The sequence below is a fragment of the Echeneis naucrates genome, chromosome 16, assembly GCF_900963305.1.
Source record: "Echeneis naucrates chromosome 16, fEcheNa1.1, whole genome shotgun sequence".
NCBI classification, from domain to species: Eukaryota; Metazoa; Chordata; class Actinopteri; order Carangiformes; family Echeneidae; genus Echeneis; species Echeneis naucrates.
The window spans coordinates 615,582-630,830 of record NC_042526.1 but is presented as its reverse complement, the minus strand read 5'-3'; the positions used below and the strand labels follow the sequence as shown (position 1 = coordinate 630,830).

At 47.1% G+C, this 15,249-nt stretch overlaps 1 protein-coding gene across 7 annotated transcripts in view; it reads right to left on the bottom strand.

Moving 5' to 3' along the window:
• immp2l (inner mitochondrial membrane peptidase subunit 2) overlaps positions 1–15,249 on the bottom strand; it is a 79,704-nt gene that overhangs the window by 41,312 nt on the left and 23,143 nt on the right. The gene's annotated exons all lie outside the window — the stretch shown is intronic.

Below are 15,249 nucleotides of genomic sequence, written 5' to 3'. Positions count from 1 at the left end.
AACCAGATTGGCTTTTAAATCCTCAATAACCTTCAGATATCTGCTGCCCGGCAGTCAGAGCAGCTCCTCTGAGTTTAAAACCAGGTGACGGTTAATTTTTTAAAGGTCTAACCGAAGGGACTCTCTTCGTCAGACCATCTGTCATGAAGTTTCAGTCACACAGAGCAGGATGCCATTTTGAGACATTGAGCTCATTCATCGTTAGGTTTTGTTGCTAGACAACGTGCAGTAGTTATGTTTACAGAGCGACTCTGGGCCATCATTGTAACCATGACAACAGAAATCTTCTAGTGATGAATCGCCATCTTCTCCAAAACCTAACCAACACCTGAGTGTTGTTATTATAACCACGACAACGAGGTCACGACCCCTGCAACTGGAGAACTGATGCCTTTAAATTTCGGGGACTCTCTTTGTCCCCAGAGGACGAACAGCAAAAGTAGTGTCACAGTATCGAAACCATGGAACAGCGGTTAGACCCATCAACACACATCCAAAAGGTTCAAACCCCAGGCCAGAGAGAGAGAGAGAGAGAGAGAGAGAGAGAGAGACAGAGAGAACAGAGAGAGAGAGAGAGAGAGAGAGAGAGAGACAGAGAAACAGAGAGAGAGAGAGAGAGAGAGAGAGAGAGAGCGAGACAGACAGCCAGACAGAGACAGGTGCAGGAGGGAGACGAGGATGTGAAGCAGATTCATCACAGCATGCAGTCTGACTTTTTGTTCAACAGGGAACTCCCTGATGTTTCAGCTGCCATGAAGGGCATTCTGGGAAATGTAGGAAATACCTGAGGAGATTCAGCAGAGGTAAAAGAAACCGAGGTTGGATTTTTCTTCCTCTGCTCTCGGCTCTTTTTCCTCAAAAGAGTTCGGACACGTGCGGCATGTTTCCTTTCATGTGCTGTCACAAGTTAGAAAACAGTTTTCAGCAGACGGAGTTCGGCTGCTCTCGTTGCTCATCCTTCCAAGGGTGACAGCTTATTTATTCAGAGAGGCTCTTTACAGGCTGGCCTCTGCACGCCAACACCAGAGCTGTGAATTCATAAATGGCAAATAGGCTTTAACTGTCAACCCTGGAGCCCAAAGGGGAGTCGGGCAGTTAGCCGGCACAACAAACCAAAACAGGAGAACAGAGAGCTGCAGCCTGCACAGAATCAGAGGAAGTCTCCGGGGAGCTTCATTAGGAGATCTGCGGCCGAGTTTAAGACCATGTTTAAAGCAATCATAGAGGCACCGAGCAGAGGTAGAATCAGCAGGCTGTTTCTCTTTTCACATTCATCTTCTGTCAAACGATGAGCCCCGAACCACACCAAACCAAATCTCTCTTCTGATTGGACGATTGTTCTCTGAGCAGCCCAATAACATAACAGATTTTAGGCACATGCTCAAAGAGACCAAACCCTGCAGGGGTGAGACCTTTCATGATCCAGACCGGATCAACCAACCAGGGTCTCTGGATCTTCTGATAGAAGGCCAATCTTTGAGAAATCTCCGAGGAGGTCTTCTCTCTTTTTTTATTATTGTGTGTTGGAGCTGATGGTGTGTGATGTCCCGATCAAAGACTGTGGTTCTGGTTCTGACCTCATGAGGGATGAAAGCGTGTCAGATTTGTCACGCCTCCTGTTTGAACACACTCTAATCTCCTCTGGAGGCCGCCGACTCACGAACACTCTGAGGACTTGTTTCCCATTTTAACGAAGTTATCTCGGATTTTAAAATGCAGATTTTAACACCAGCATCCTTCTCTGGCTGCGGGTGGGAACGGCAGGTCGGGGCAGCACACTGTTTCATTCAGAGGTCAAAGGAAACCTGAACGTTAACCTCCAACAACCAGGTCACATGATCCATAGGAGCCTGACTCGATGTCCGAGGCGTCCACTGAGCCCTTTAACGGCCTCATCATGTCTTTGTGTTTTTATTTTGAAATGAACAGCTGAATCTGTCTGCCTCAGGACAGACCTGTCTGTTCTCTGTAAACCGGGAGAGAAGCTCAGAAGACGACAAATAAAACCAACAATTCCTCCACAACAGAGATCTGGAGCTTCTTCCCTTTGAGATAATCCAGATCATTTCACTCAGTTTGAACTGGACCGCGATCCAGATTAACAAACCAGATGAGGTTTCATTGAAGAGGAAGATCTCTGAGGATGAAGCTTCACATTAAATTACAAACTACAGGAAGTGGACATAAGAAGAACTGAGGAGGACAAAAACTGGATGATGAAGAATAGGAGGAGGAGGAGGAAGAGGAAGAAGAAGGGAAGGAAGAAGAGGAGGAGGAGGAAGAGGAGGAGGAAGAAGAGAAGGAAGAAGAGGAGGAGGAAGAGGAAGAAGAAGGGAAGGAAGAAGAGGAGGAGGAGGAGGAGGAGGAGGAAGAAGAAGAAGAGAAGGAAGAAGAGGAGGAAGAAGAAGAGAAGGAAGAAGAGGAGGAGGAAGAGGAGGAAGAGGAAGAGGAGGAAGAGGAGGAAGAGGAAGAAGAGGAGGAGGAGGTCCTGGCAGGATCAGAAATCACTCAGCTTTTCCTCACTGATGATTTCTCTCTGGGTTTAATTACTGCCCAGCATGCTGCTTGCTGTTACCGCATGCACGCGCACGCGCGCGCGCGCGCACACACACACACACACACACACACACACACACACACACACACACACACACACACACACACACACACACACACACACACACACTCACACACACACACTCACACACACACACACACACACACTCACACTCACACACTTCTCTCACTGCCCCTCAGATTTTTCCAAACAGGGAGCTGTCAGAAAAACTCAAAAAGTGCTGGCAGGAAATTAAAGAGTCAGTTTTCATATTTCAGGGGAGAACCTGACGGAGATGAAGTCAGAAAAAGAAAAACACAAATAAAACTCTTCAGTCAAACAGCTTCCTCTCCATTCAGCATCATGATTTTAAACACAGTTCAACTTTTGGATAATTTACTTTAAAAAAAAAACAACAACAACAAACCAGCAGAAATCTATCAGACTTTATTGATCCCGGTGGGGAAACGTCTGCAGAAAACACAGCAGTCAAATATTTACTGCGACGCACAATCACAAGAGTTCAGCGCTGAGCAGAAACAACACCACAACACGACAGCAGAATCCTCTCAGGCTGTTTCATGGGTCATCTACAGCGTGAGCCCCGGGCAAAGCACATTCTAATAGCCTGTGATTCTGAGAGGGAACGAACTCTTCCTGCCAAAGTAAACGGCTCATTTCTGTGGAGACTGAACGACAAAACGACACCTTCAGAAAATGTCTGAGCTAACAGCTAACCTTAGCCGCTCCATCAGCACACAGCACACAGATCTGTGCAGTCACACTCTGACAGGGTGTGTGTGTGTGTGTGTCACACAGCAGCTGTCAGTCCACCCCGTTAGCCGGCGACTTTGTGGCAGCCAAAGCATTGTGGGTTGAACTGTGATGTGTTTGTGTGTAGGTGAGTGGGCTCTTTCTGGATGCAGGCAGTTACCATGGCAACAGCCGTGTGCAACGCTGCTTGTATTGTGCAGCCCACATCTCTCCATGTGTGTGTAGGTGTCATGTTCAGCCTCGTGTGGCTTGTTGTGTTACAGTGTTTTCATCTGGACTCTGTGATGTTTCAAGTTTCAACTTTTATTTTCATTATTTATTTTAAATTTTAAATTCAAAGTTGCAGCCTGAAACTTTTTAGTTATTAGTTGAGTAATTCTCCAAAACACATATTAAAAAAATACAGCTGGACAAAACGACGAGATAACCTGCTGACAGAAAAGACCAGGCGGTATCACTGTCTGAAGAACAGGATTCAGACTGAAATCTATGGGAAAATGTCCCTCCTCCTCCCTGATGAGTTTCTGGTCTCAGTCTGAAATACAACATGATATTCATTTAGAGGGAAAGGGGCGGAGTTAGGGGGCGGGGCCACTGTGTGATTGACAGACTGGGCCACCAATCAGCAGCTCACAAACCAACAGGTGATGTCAGGGATTAACAGAGATGAACAGTTCCCGTTTACAGAAACAACTCTGAGTGGGAAAATCTGAAAAGGTTCTCGCTTGAAGGAGCCTCTCTCCAGTCTGAGATCTTCATGACATCAGAGATGATGACTGTCTCTGAAAGGTCAGGTCAGATCCAACTCCTCCTCCAAATATGGTCTCTACTGGTTTCAAAAGACCAAGATGGCCACCAGACAAATCAGAAACCAAAGGGCCACGTCACGGCGGCTCACAGCCAAAGACACTGAGAGTGTCTGGTTCTGCTCGGTAATGGGTGAGGACGGTCCGGTCCACAGCCGCCTGAACCTCAGCGATGCGCTGCAGGTTAACGGAGGGGGGGATGCGGTGGATTTCTGTCCAATTATAGCTGACTAATTGCCTCCTCAGACATGGAGCATCACTAACTGTTCCCAATGTGACAGGACCATTACAGCCCAGATTTATATCAACAATTACAATATCTGTGATGTGGGCTGAAAGGAAATAAAAACAGTCGTGGATGCTGAGCTGTCGCCATGACAGCCAAAGATAAATGGTGGGCATTATTAATGCACTATAAAACCTAAAACCACAATAAATATGATGATGAATAACAGCCTTAAAGGAGCAGGGAGTCTTAATGAGCGTTATTACGGCAGAGACGACCGCCCGGGCGGTGCTCGGACTCTAATGAAAACACAAATGTCAAGTTGGAGCGCTGCTGACTTTCAGCCGTTTGATGGAGCTCCTCGCAGGTCAGACCGCCGCTCAATAAACATCAAGACAGGTCAGTCTGGTCGTCATCACCATCATCGCCGTCCTTTTCAAATCTTTATTGATCTCAGTTTCTGCTCGCCAAGATGCTTCCTAACGGTTGCTGTTAAAGCCGCCATATGGACTCACAGTTTGACTGCAGGCCGAGCTGCTTCACATTCATCACCTCCACTTTAACTGTGAAGGATGAGCAAGGACGGAGGTTCCCTCTGACGTCATCTAACGTGATCAATTCACGGACCCCATCAACAGGAATGTCCACATATTCAGAATCAGCTGATCGTAAATGAGACTTTTGAAACCAGAAAAAAAAACTGAAAATTTCAGGCATGTCTTTGGACTGAGTCCTGGTTCAGAATCAGAGATCATACCGGACACATTAAGTTAAAGATGCAAAGACTGAGAATCATCCTCAATCTGGTTTTTGGCTTCAGAGACCGGAGCGGTGACAGTCAGCTGATCAGCCCCAAACAGAAGCTGATAGATTAGAGCCGGACACGCCACATCCAGCAGCCGGATGATGTGACGACACCACCCGGCTCCATCAGAGTCCTCAGAAGCTTTTTCACTGAAATGAATCCAAGGCACGTGTTTAAAAGCATTCACAGTCAGATCTGCACATCGAGCTTCTTTCATCCTGACTTCTGACGTGGACGCTGTGCTCATTAACACGTTTGTGACGGCATGTTAATTGGTGTTCACAGGGAGGCCGCTCTCGATCACTGATCATCCTCCGGGGAGGGGGAAAGCCACTCCGCAGAGAAGAGAGCGTCACGCCAACACCAAAGTCACATCTGATGTTTAATGCAGAAGGCCACGATTTCGATGGCGATGTCCGACACTTTCATTCCTTTTCCATCAGTCTGCAGTGTCAGGCGGCAGCAGCTTAATAAGTTCTGAAGAGTTTTAAAATGGGAATAGAGACTCAGTCCCAGACCTCATTAGCATAGAAAAAAAATAAACAAGCAAACATAGTTAATGAAGGAAAAACTCATCTCCTCTCCTGCAGCATCATATTTACAGTGAGCACCTCCGACTTCAGGGAGAAGACTCCCAGACAAAAAGATTTTAGATTAAAGAAGTTTTACAGATAAAAGTCTGCAGCTCTCCAAAGTCAACATCCAGAGCTGAAACACAAAACCGCTGAACCAGGAAGACATCAAGAAGAGACCGGGAAGAGACCGGAAAGGGACAGGGAAGAGACCGGAAAGGGACAGGGAAGAGACCGGAAAGAGACCGGAAAGGGACAGGGAAGAGACCGGAAAGAGACCGGAAAGGGACAGGGAAGAGACCGGAAAGAGACCGGAAAGAGACCGGAAAGGGACCGGGAAGGGACCGGGAAGGGACCGGGAAGGGACCGGGAAGGGACCGGGAAGGGAGCTTCAGTCCCGGTTTAAGTATGCAGGAGTTCTGATGTCTCGGTGGACTTCTGCAGGTATTGTGCAGGCACATTGTCACTCTGTGTGTTCAGATTTGTTCCTTTACCTGCAGGTCCGTCCAGTGTTTTCCCTGGATTGGTTTATGTGGCGTTGTGGAAACGTCAGCATCAAAGCGTAGGACTCACTGAAGTTGAGCAGTAAGACAGAGCAGACTGCTGTCCACGTCTGTGACCTGGTTCAAACTCCCTCCCTCCCTCCAACATGGAAACTCAGACGACCCCTCTTCAGACTTCTGCACAAACGGAGAAATCTGTGTCGGTCCTGGTGTTAATGGGATGTTTTATCAGCGCAGCTCAGATTCATGGCTCCCATTAAAGGAGGGATCCTGCCGATGAATTAGGGGATAATTATGTAATGAGACATGATTAGTACATAATGTAGTGTCACTGTCAGCCAGCTGCCCCCCCACCCCACTGCTGGGCCATCAGGGCCACAACGCTCAAATTAGGACGACCTCTAAGAAACTACACAGATTCAAAGAGGGCGGGGCATGCATGGAGGACAAGTCCAATGAGGAGCGGCGTCTGGAGGAGTTTCGGGATTTCATTTCAACATGGCGGCAGCTCTGAGAAGTGAAACTGATCAGATGAAGACAGAATTTCAGATCAGCTGAATGTGTGGCACCTTAATGTGGCTCCAGAAGGGTCACTGTTCAAAATGACAGCCCACAACTTCACCTTCAGATTAATTCAAAACAGACTTTCGTTTCTAAGAAGGATGATGAACTCGTTGCTCTGAGTTGTGTTTGGATGAGGCTTGCTGATCTGCCCTTTAAGCAGCAGAAGAGGCGGCTGGGGGTTCCTGTGAAGGAGGGGTGAGCTCTTCCAACAGTAATTAAATTCCCTGACATTTACCGACAGACAGGTATCAAGGAAGAAGACTTTGTTTCAGGGCTTGTTAACTATTTATTCTTCACTTTCCTGCTGCCCCCCCAGAACAAAACCTTTCTGAATCCTCTCACATCAAAAACAGCTTGAGGGACACTCCTCCGTCTGCTAATTAGTCAGGGAATTACAGCCGGACGTTTAAAGTCGGAACTTTAAGGAAGAAGGTTAGATCGAGTACAGCCGGCATTTGAATCTAAAATTACATCACTTCAGCATTAGTCTGAGAGGAGGAAATAAAAAGAGCAGGTTATTTCCTGCCGTCCTCGCCACGGGGATCAAACGCAGGCCGATCAAACACATCCAGGCTTTTAACCAAACTCCTGTACGTGACTGATAACAATCACACAGCTGCTGCTGTCAATGAACACACAACGCACACGTCCATACATTCCACATCTCAGCAGCTCAGTCCAGGATCAAGTGCACCTGGCTGCAGGTCGGAAGAGTCAAACCTTTATTGTGACAGTCACAGACAGGAAACGGGGGATCAGACCTCCCTCAGCAGGAGCCGTGTTTCACAGCTGATACTGACCCAACAGGGCAGACCAGGCCAAAGCTGACCAAAGCTGACCAAAGCTGACCAAAGCTGACCAAAGCTGACCCAACCAGGCCAAAGCTGACCAAAGCTGACCAAAGCTGACCCAACCAGGCCAAAGCTGACCAAAGCTGACCAAAGCTGACCAAAGCTGACCAAACCAGGCCAAAGCTGACCAAAGCTGACCAAAGCTGACCCAACCAGGCCAAAGCTGACCAAAGCTGACCCAACCAGGCCAAAGCTGACCAAAGCTGACCAAAGCTGACCAAAGCTGACCAAAGCTGACCCAACCAGGCCAAAGCTGACCAAAGCTGACCAAAGCTGACCCAACCAGGCCAAAGCTGACCAAAGCTGACCCAACCAGGCCAAAGCTGACCAAAGCTGACCAAAGCTGACCAAAGCTGACCCAACCAGGCCAAAGCTGACCAAAGCTGACCAAAGCTGACCCAACAAGGCCAAAGCTGACCAAAGCTGACCAAAGCTGACCGAACCAGGCCAAAGCTGACCCAACCAGGCCAAAGCTGACCAAAGCTGACCCAACCAGGCCAAAGCTGACCAAAGCTGACCCAACCAGGCCAAAGCTGACCAAAGCTGACCAAAGCTGACCCAACCTGAAGGGCTTAAAGGTTTTCATTTTTTTACTTTCTTGTTCTCAAAGTCTCTAGAGAAGTCAGTCCACCTCATTCCTTCATTCAGGAGGCATTCATCTCGGAGATGTCACCTACACAAAAACCTCACAACTGAAGGCTGCAGGAAATGAAACGCACCATTTCAGCCGTCCATGTCGAGTTAATGTGTTTTTAAATATCCACTCTGTCGCACGGTGGGCCGTCGACTGAGCAACAACTTGTTTAGGATGTTTTCATAATGTGCTGCTATGACTGAAACACTGCAAACAGGATCTAATCAGCTCCCCCAGAGACAGACACACACACACACACACACCACCCACTCAGACAAACACAAGGCCACAACATAAAACCAGATATATCGTTCTATTCACAGGAGAGATGAGAGCTGCGAAGAGTTGGGGAGGGAGCGTGTGTTTGTGTTTGTGTGTGTGGGTGAATTAAAGCCTGTGGCTGCTCTGTTTGTCCTCTATGTGGCCCCATCCTTCATCGGCGGAGCGGAGCCTGGACACTGAGGGCCGGAGATATTTTCCAAGATAAATCACTCCGATACGGAAAACTGACCGGCCTCTCGCTCCGCAGAAGTGGGCACTTACTGTGGCACGTTACCATGACAACCGGCCCGTTGCCAGCCACCCGGCCGACCTCCGCCTTCACAATCAACGCCTTCATTTTTACCAGAACTTTGATCTCAGGACTGTAACGAACGTAGTGGCATTTAATTTTTCTTCTTCTTCTCCGTCTTATTGGTGGCTGGCGGTGATGTCATGATGTGGAGACCAATCAGGCTTCAGCACTATCACCACGTTCACCATCTAATCTTTGTTGTTGATGTATTGACTCCTGACCGAGGAGTGTGGTTGGTTTGGAGGATGTTGGTCAGTTCGCCGGTCTGGTCCTGGTCAGAACAGGTCTGACAGACCTCGCTGTAGCCTGAAGTGGCTCTGCGTCTCTACGGCGGTCCGACTTCAACATCTAGACCAGAAGCAGCAGCTGAAATGTTGCTGTTAGTTTGTGGGAGCAGATGGTCCACAGACACGGACCTGGATTCTGGGTCTGTAGACCTGGACGTGCAGGCTCACCAGACATCCACAGACAAGGCACACAATATCACAATGTCGCACAACAACAAAAAGTTTTGACTGAAAACTTTCAGCTCCCACAAACTGCTGATTTTGGATTTTATTTATAACCCAATAATCACCATTCCAATCAGTTATGTCTTAACCCTGCTGGACAGAAGTCCAGTCCAGCCCGTAGCAGCATTGTCCTGCCATTGTCCCTATCAGAATCCTACGAACCATCCTTCTCCCCGACCGCCTGCTGTTCTCATCTCCCACTTTTTGTCTTGTTTAATTAAAATTCTGACAGAACAGACTGACGAAAAAAGCTGCAGCTGCAATTTCTAAAAGTGGCGTGTTCCTGACTGGGTCCTTGTTTCTAGCAGCGCGAGCACTCAACATAATCAAAGCTGTTCACAGAAGGAGCCGGCGGCAGCGCCCTCCAAGATGGATGAGCCCACATGACTTCAGTCTCCACAGCAGGGGTCGGCCACCTTTGTGACACGGAGTGCCAGTTTGAAGTTTCCTTCTCAAAACGTGTGCCATTATCAACAATAACACAAAGTTAAATTACGACAAACAACATGCACAGAAAATGTCCCTCCTCCTCCCTGATGAGTTGATGGTCTCAGTCTGAAATACATCAGGATGTTCATTTAGAAGGAAAGGGGAGGGGTTAGGGGGCGGGGCTACGCCTTCAGACTGCAGTGACCTTTCACACAAAGAGGAAGAAAAATCATGAAGCATTGAGCTCAGTCGGTCATGTTCCCATGACAGCTGACAAGAAGTCACCTGAAGACTGTAACAAGATGGCTGCCACTATTGAGACAACGTTTATTTAGCAACAGCATTTGTTGGTGAGTGTGATGTGTGACTGGATCTGGTTTTGAATCTGTTGAACTAAAACCCCGTGGGGGCCGACTATCTGCAGAGCCCGGGTAAAAAAAAAAAATGGACAGAAATGGTCAAATCAAAAAGAGTCACGCAGCTAAATTATAGAGTAGAGCTCTTTATAAAGAACCCCAAAAATAAAGTTGGGCATTGAGCGTCCTGCAGAGAAGCCTTGACAGCAATCTGCAGCTGCAGAGACTCAGAGACGCCCTGCTGTCTGGCATAAATCAGGCGCCTGGGAACTCCAACACACTTAAACTTGAGCGGTGAAGGTAGGAGTCCTGGTGGGGGGGGGGCGTTTATCATCACAGGAGAGAAATGGACCAAGATCTGATGAATCTATTAAAACCACAGAGTCAGCTGATCTGTCCAATCTGAAAGTTAGTTAGTTCAGATCTGGATCCGTCTGACTCTGACTCCTTCTGTGTGTTTATCTGTCCATTCTCATCCTCCATCTCTGATCACATATTTAGAGCTGAATTTTCATCATTCATGAGCAGAACTCCTGATCAGATAAAGACAGAAACGACCCAAACACGAGAGGAAGGAAACATTCAGAGCGTTTTCTGATTCCAGAGAACAGAGTCTGAACTGATCAGACAGAATCAGCTGAGAATCATTAAAACTGAAAAACAGAAAGAGCCTGAATGTGGCTCTAAAAAGATGAATTGCTTCCTCCATCTGATTACGAGCTGATAGCTAATGGGTTCGATCGATCTGCATACGAGCTAATGAAGGCTGGTAAACTGTCAGGACCTTGGTCCGCCCCCACCCGCCCCCACCCGCCATGACACAGATACATCACCTTCACAACACTCACAGTTAATGAGGCCAACATGGACTCTGTGTGTTAGAGCGCTGAGCCGGAGGCCTGTCACTGCGAGCGCTCCGACCAGACGCAGGAAGACGCAGCGTGACACACCGCCATTCCTGCCGCCACATAACGACCTGTCAGGGCGCCACCTGCACAGGAAGCAGGATGAAGATAAACAATAAAGGAACGCTCTGTCCTCCATTTACATAACAGCTGTTTGAGATGATGAACAGGATGTTTAATCTTTGGGTCAGTTTCTTTCTCTGTGTAAATGATGTGACAGCAGGAAGAGAAAGCCCCCCCCCGGCTGGGTTTTGGTAGAACCCGCCCCTGAAGTCATCAGCCAGGAGCTGTGACAGCAGATATCAGCTAAAAGCCTCCTTTAGCAGCAAATTGCCGTCATTACGTCGTCCGAGTTGAATGTGGATCGACAGCCGGCGGGAAGAAGAGGGGAAGGGGAGGGGTTTGCTGCTTCGCTGATAAAACAACTGTTGTAATTGATGGCGTAATGACAGCACTGAATTTAAAAAGGCCAAGGCCGCTCTGATGTCACACGAAGCCCAATCACCACCACCTGCCCTCCACCATCCATCCACAGCCGCGCTCTGCCCGGCGGCCTTTACACGGACACCGTGTGCTTTAAGGCGGTACTTTTTATCGATTTCGGGAGAAAGTGTCCAAAGATTTAATTACAGCTGAAACACATAAAGAGCCCTGATCCAATAGCAGTTAGAGGCTGAAAGGATCCGGAGGCGGAGACTAATGACCCGACTCCATCTGTGACAGTTCAGTTTATTGGAGAAAAGATGTAGGGCCTTCGTTTGTCCTGCTGCATTAGCTCCATTATCATGATGACCACGACGATGACAACACCACCAGCTCTGCCATGGGGGCGTGGCCTAGGCCAGGGCCTGCTTTGTTGTGACATCACAAAGTTCCAAAAGCACTAACAGATGGTGGAGGAACACCGGTGAGAACCAAGACCAGATTTAGAATCAAAGGCCACATGGAGGTCTACCTTCAGACCCTTAGAGCATCAGACCTTTAGAGCATCAGACCTTTAGAGCATCAGACCATCAGACCTTCAGACCTTCAGACCATCAGACCTCAAGACCTCCAGACCTTGAGACCTTCAGACCTTGAGAGCATCAGACCTCCAGACCTTGAGACCTTTAGACCTTTAGACCTTCAGACCTTCAGACCATCAGACCATCAGACCTTGAGACCTTGAGACCTTGAGAGCATCAGACCTTCAGACCTTCAGACTTTCAGACTTTCAGACCTTCAGACCATCAGACCTTAAGACCTTCAGACCTTGAGAGCATCAGACCATCAGACCTTCAGACCTTCAGACCTTGAGACCCATTAGTTTCTGATGAATTCCTGTTGATCTGATTCTGGTGAAAAGAAAAGTCCAGACTTGGTTTTGTTCGATCAGAGAACAGATAGAAATGTATCACTGCTTTGTTTATCTAAATGTCATCTTCTTAGATTCTGATTAAAAGCCTTTAAATAGCAGGAAACAGGATCGTCATCTTCCTCCTTCATTTATTCCTCATATTCATTACCATCACACCGTTTTGCTGTCTACTTGAATGATTCAAAAAGAGTTTGATCTGGACTTGGTCTAGATGTAAAATTTGATTCAGTCATCTGTGAAGATCGATGAGCTGAGGTAAAGAAGTCTAGTTGGTGGTTGCACAAACACAGACTAAGATGACGGTGGGCCTTTCAGCGCTTTAGCAGACTGACTGATGAATGTTTGCAGAATAGGTTGGAATTATATTTGGAGTCAGTCGGCACAGCAGCTTCTGAATATTAAATCATCACAAAACAGGAAGATTTGAGGAGATGACTTCAGTCAGAATCAGTCTGCAGTCCGGAACACCATCGAGTCTGTTCATCCCTCAGAGGAGGAAACTTCTGCAAACATCATCCTGATGGTTCTTCCTGTTTCCTCAAACAGAATCAGCTGATCTGTCCGATCTGAAACTGACTCTCTGACTCCTTCTGTGTGTTCATCCGTCCATCATCATCCTCCATCTTTCATAGTGACGTCTGGAGTCACGTCTCTACGTCGGACACTCCTATTGGCTCCGGTGGGTGATGTCACAGCCAATCAGAGTCTCTGGATCAGTCCTGTGTGTTTGTGAGTTTATTGTGCTGACAGAATAAAGAGCTGAGTTTTCATCCTTAATGAGCAGAACTCCTGATCAGATAAAGACAGAAACGACTCAAACACATGAGAGGAACTTTTCTGTGGAGAAGACGGAAACATTCAGTCTGAACTGACCAGACAGCATCAGCTGAGTCTGAAGATGAGGAGAGATTTTAAAAAGGAAAACAGAAAAGCCAGAATGTGGTCCCGAAAGTGGCTCTGAGCTCTGGGGGCGGATCCGTCCCCTTCAATCCTCCCCTCTCTCTTCTGATTGAACTGATGTCTTTTAAGGTGCATCCACTTCATTTTCTAAATTTCGGTGTCGTAAATTCAGCTTTCATTACATCCGACCGAGCTGGAGATTCACACCCAGGTGAGCAGGGGGAGCTAACTTGCCACTCACCCTCCTCCCCCAGGAGAAATCACACCAATTGCCATTTGGAGAATTAATTCAGTGACCTATGATAATTTAAAGATTCATTTGCTCTGTGTTGGGCTGTGCGTGAACTAGGAATGAGAGCTGCTCTCTTCTCGTCCCTTCAGTCATGCAAAATTCATTTTGGATAATTATCTCCGAGCCTCACTCCTTCCACAAAAAGACAAAAAAGGAGCGTCTAATGACTGAATCTTTCCATTTGGAATGTGATAATTAAGATCAAACATTTGATCAGGAGCCAAATTGAGTTTCTTTGGCTGAGCGGCGCAGAGATAAATCTGTCGACTGTTGCTGCAACGAAGAAGCGAGCAAACTGCCTTTTTCAAAAACTGCCCGGAGCGAGTTTCTAATCTGGCTCCGCCTGCTCCTCTGTTCAAGGTCACCACCGAAACGGACCGACACCGGAGGAACGAGAGGCGGCTGGAAGGAGCACTTCCTGTGTCTGCTGATGATGAAACAGGAGCTTATTTTACTGCAGAATACCTGGTTGAACAAACCTGCAGCACAACAGATGTCAGATTTTTATGCAGACATCTTTTTATAAATGCTAAATTATACATTTGCGACATTTAATATTTCATGTCAGGGAAAAAGCAACAGGCAGCAGGTAGACTTGAACTCACAATGTTCTGTCAGCCACTTTGGTTTTGTTTTTAAACGCACCATAAAGCAGGAGACATATGAGGATGAAGATATCATCTCCTCATTGATAACAACCCTCGAGATAAAACACACAAATCATATAAAATATGGACCTTTAAACTTTTGTTATTGAGTTTAACTCTTAAAAAACAGAGCATAAAAACTAATTTCACTTGGAGTAAAAATAGGCGGCGCTGAAAACAGAAGCCCATTTCTGATAACTTGGTTTTGTGTGTTTCTGTTTCATATGTTCTGGAGCTTTAAAGCAACCGGCCTGATTGACTGAAGGACAGGGACCATCAGCCAACGCAGGGTTAGGGTTAGGAAGACAACTGGTTTCCATGACGATGGACGGATGTTCATAACCGCTCCCTAACACACAACACCACCCAAAATATACTACAACAACACACCACGACTGAAACCAACAAACACAATAAGAGACATAAACATTAAAACCAAACTTCAGCCTTTTTCTGCTGACGATGTTAAAATATGAGTAATCCTGTTTCCTCCTCTTTATTCCAACAATCTGAATCTGACCAGCTGGATTTATTTTTCATATTGTGATTTCAGTCATTTTCGTCGGCTCCAGTTGTACGATTGTTGCTTTAATCATTTGCAGCTTTAGCTGTCGAACTGAGACAGTCAGATCCTGTCGTGCTCTCAATGACTTCTGGGAAACGTCTGTCAATGAAGGAGCGTTACGTTTTCTTTAAATTTCCTTCTTATATGAAGTAAACAGTTTGCAGGATCATCGTCGACATCGGAGGAAAGTTGGCTGAGAATAGACAGGAGAGGGAGAGGTAGAGTGAGGTAGAAAGACAGCAGTGAGAGTTTTTAATCTGCAGAGCGAGTGCAGACGTGAACACAGATAATTAACACCATCAGTTTATTCACTTTAATTCTCCTGCTGCTGCTTAATCAACAACAACAACGCTGCAGTTTCCTCTGAGCCGGTGATGTTGCTGTTTCCTGCCGGGACACCTGAGACCGCCACGTGGTCCG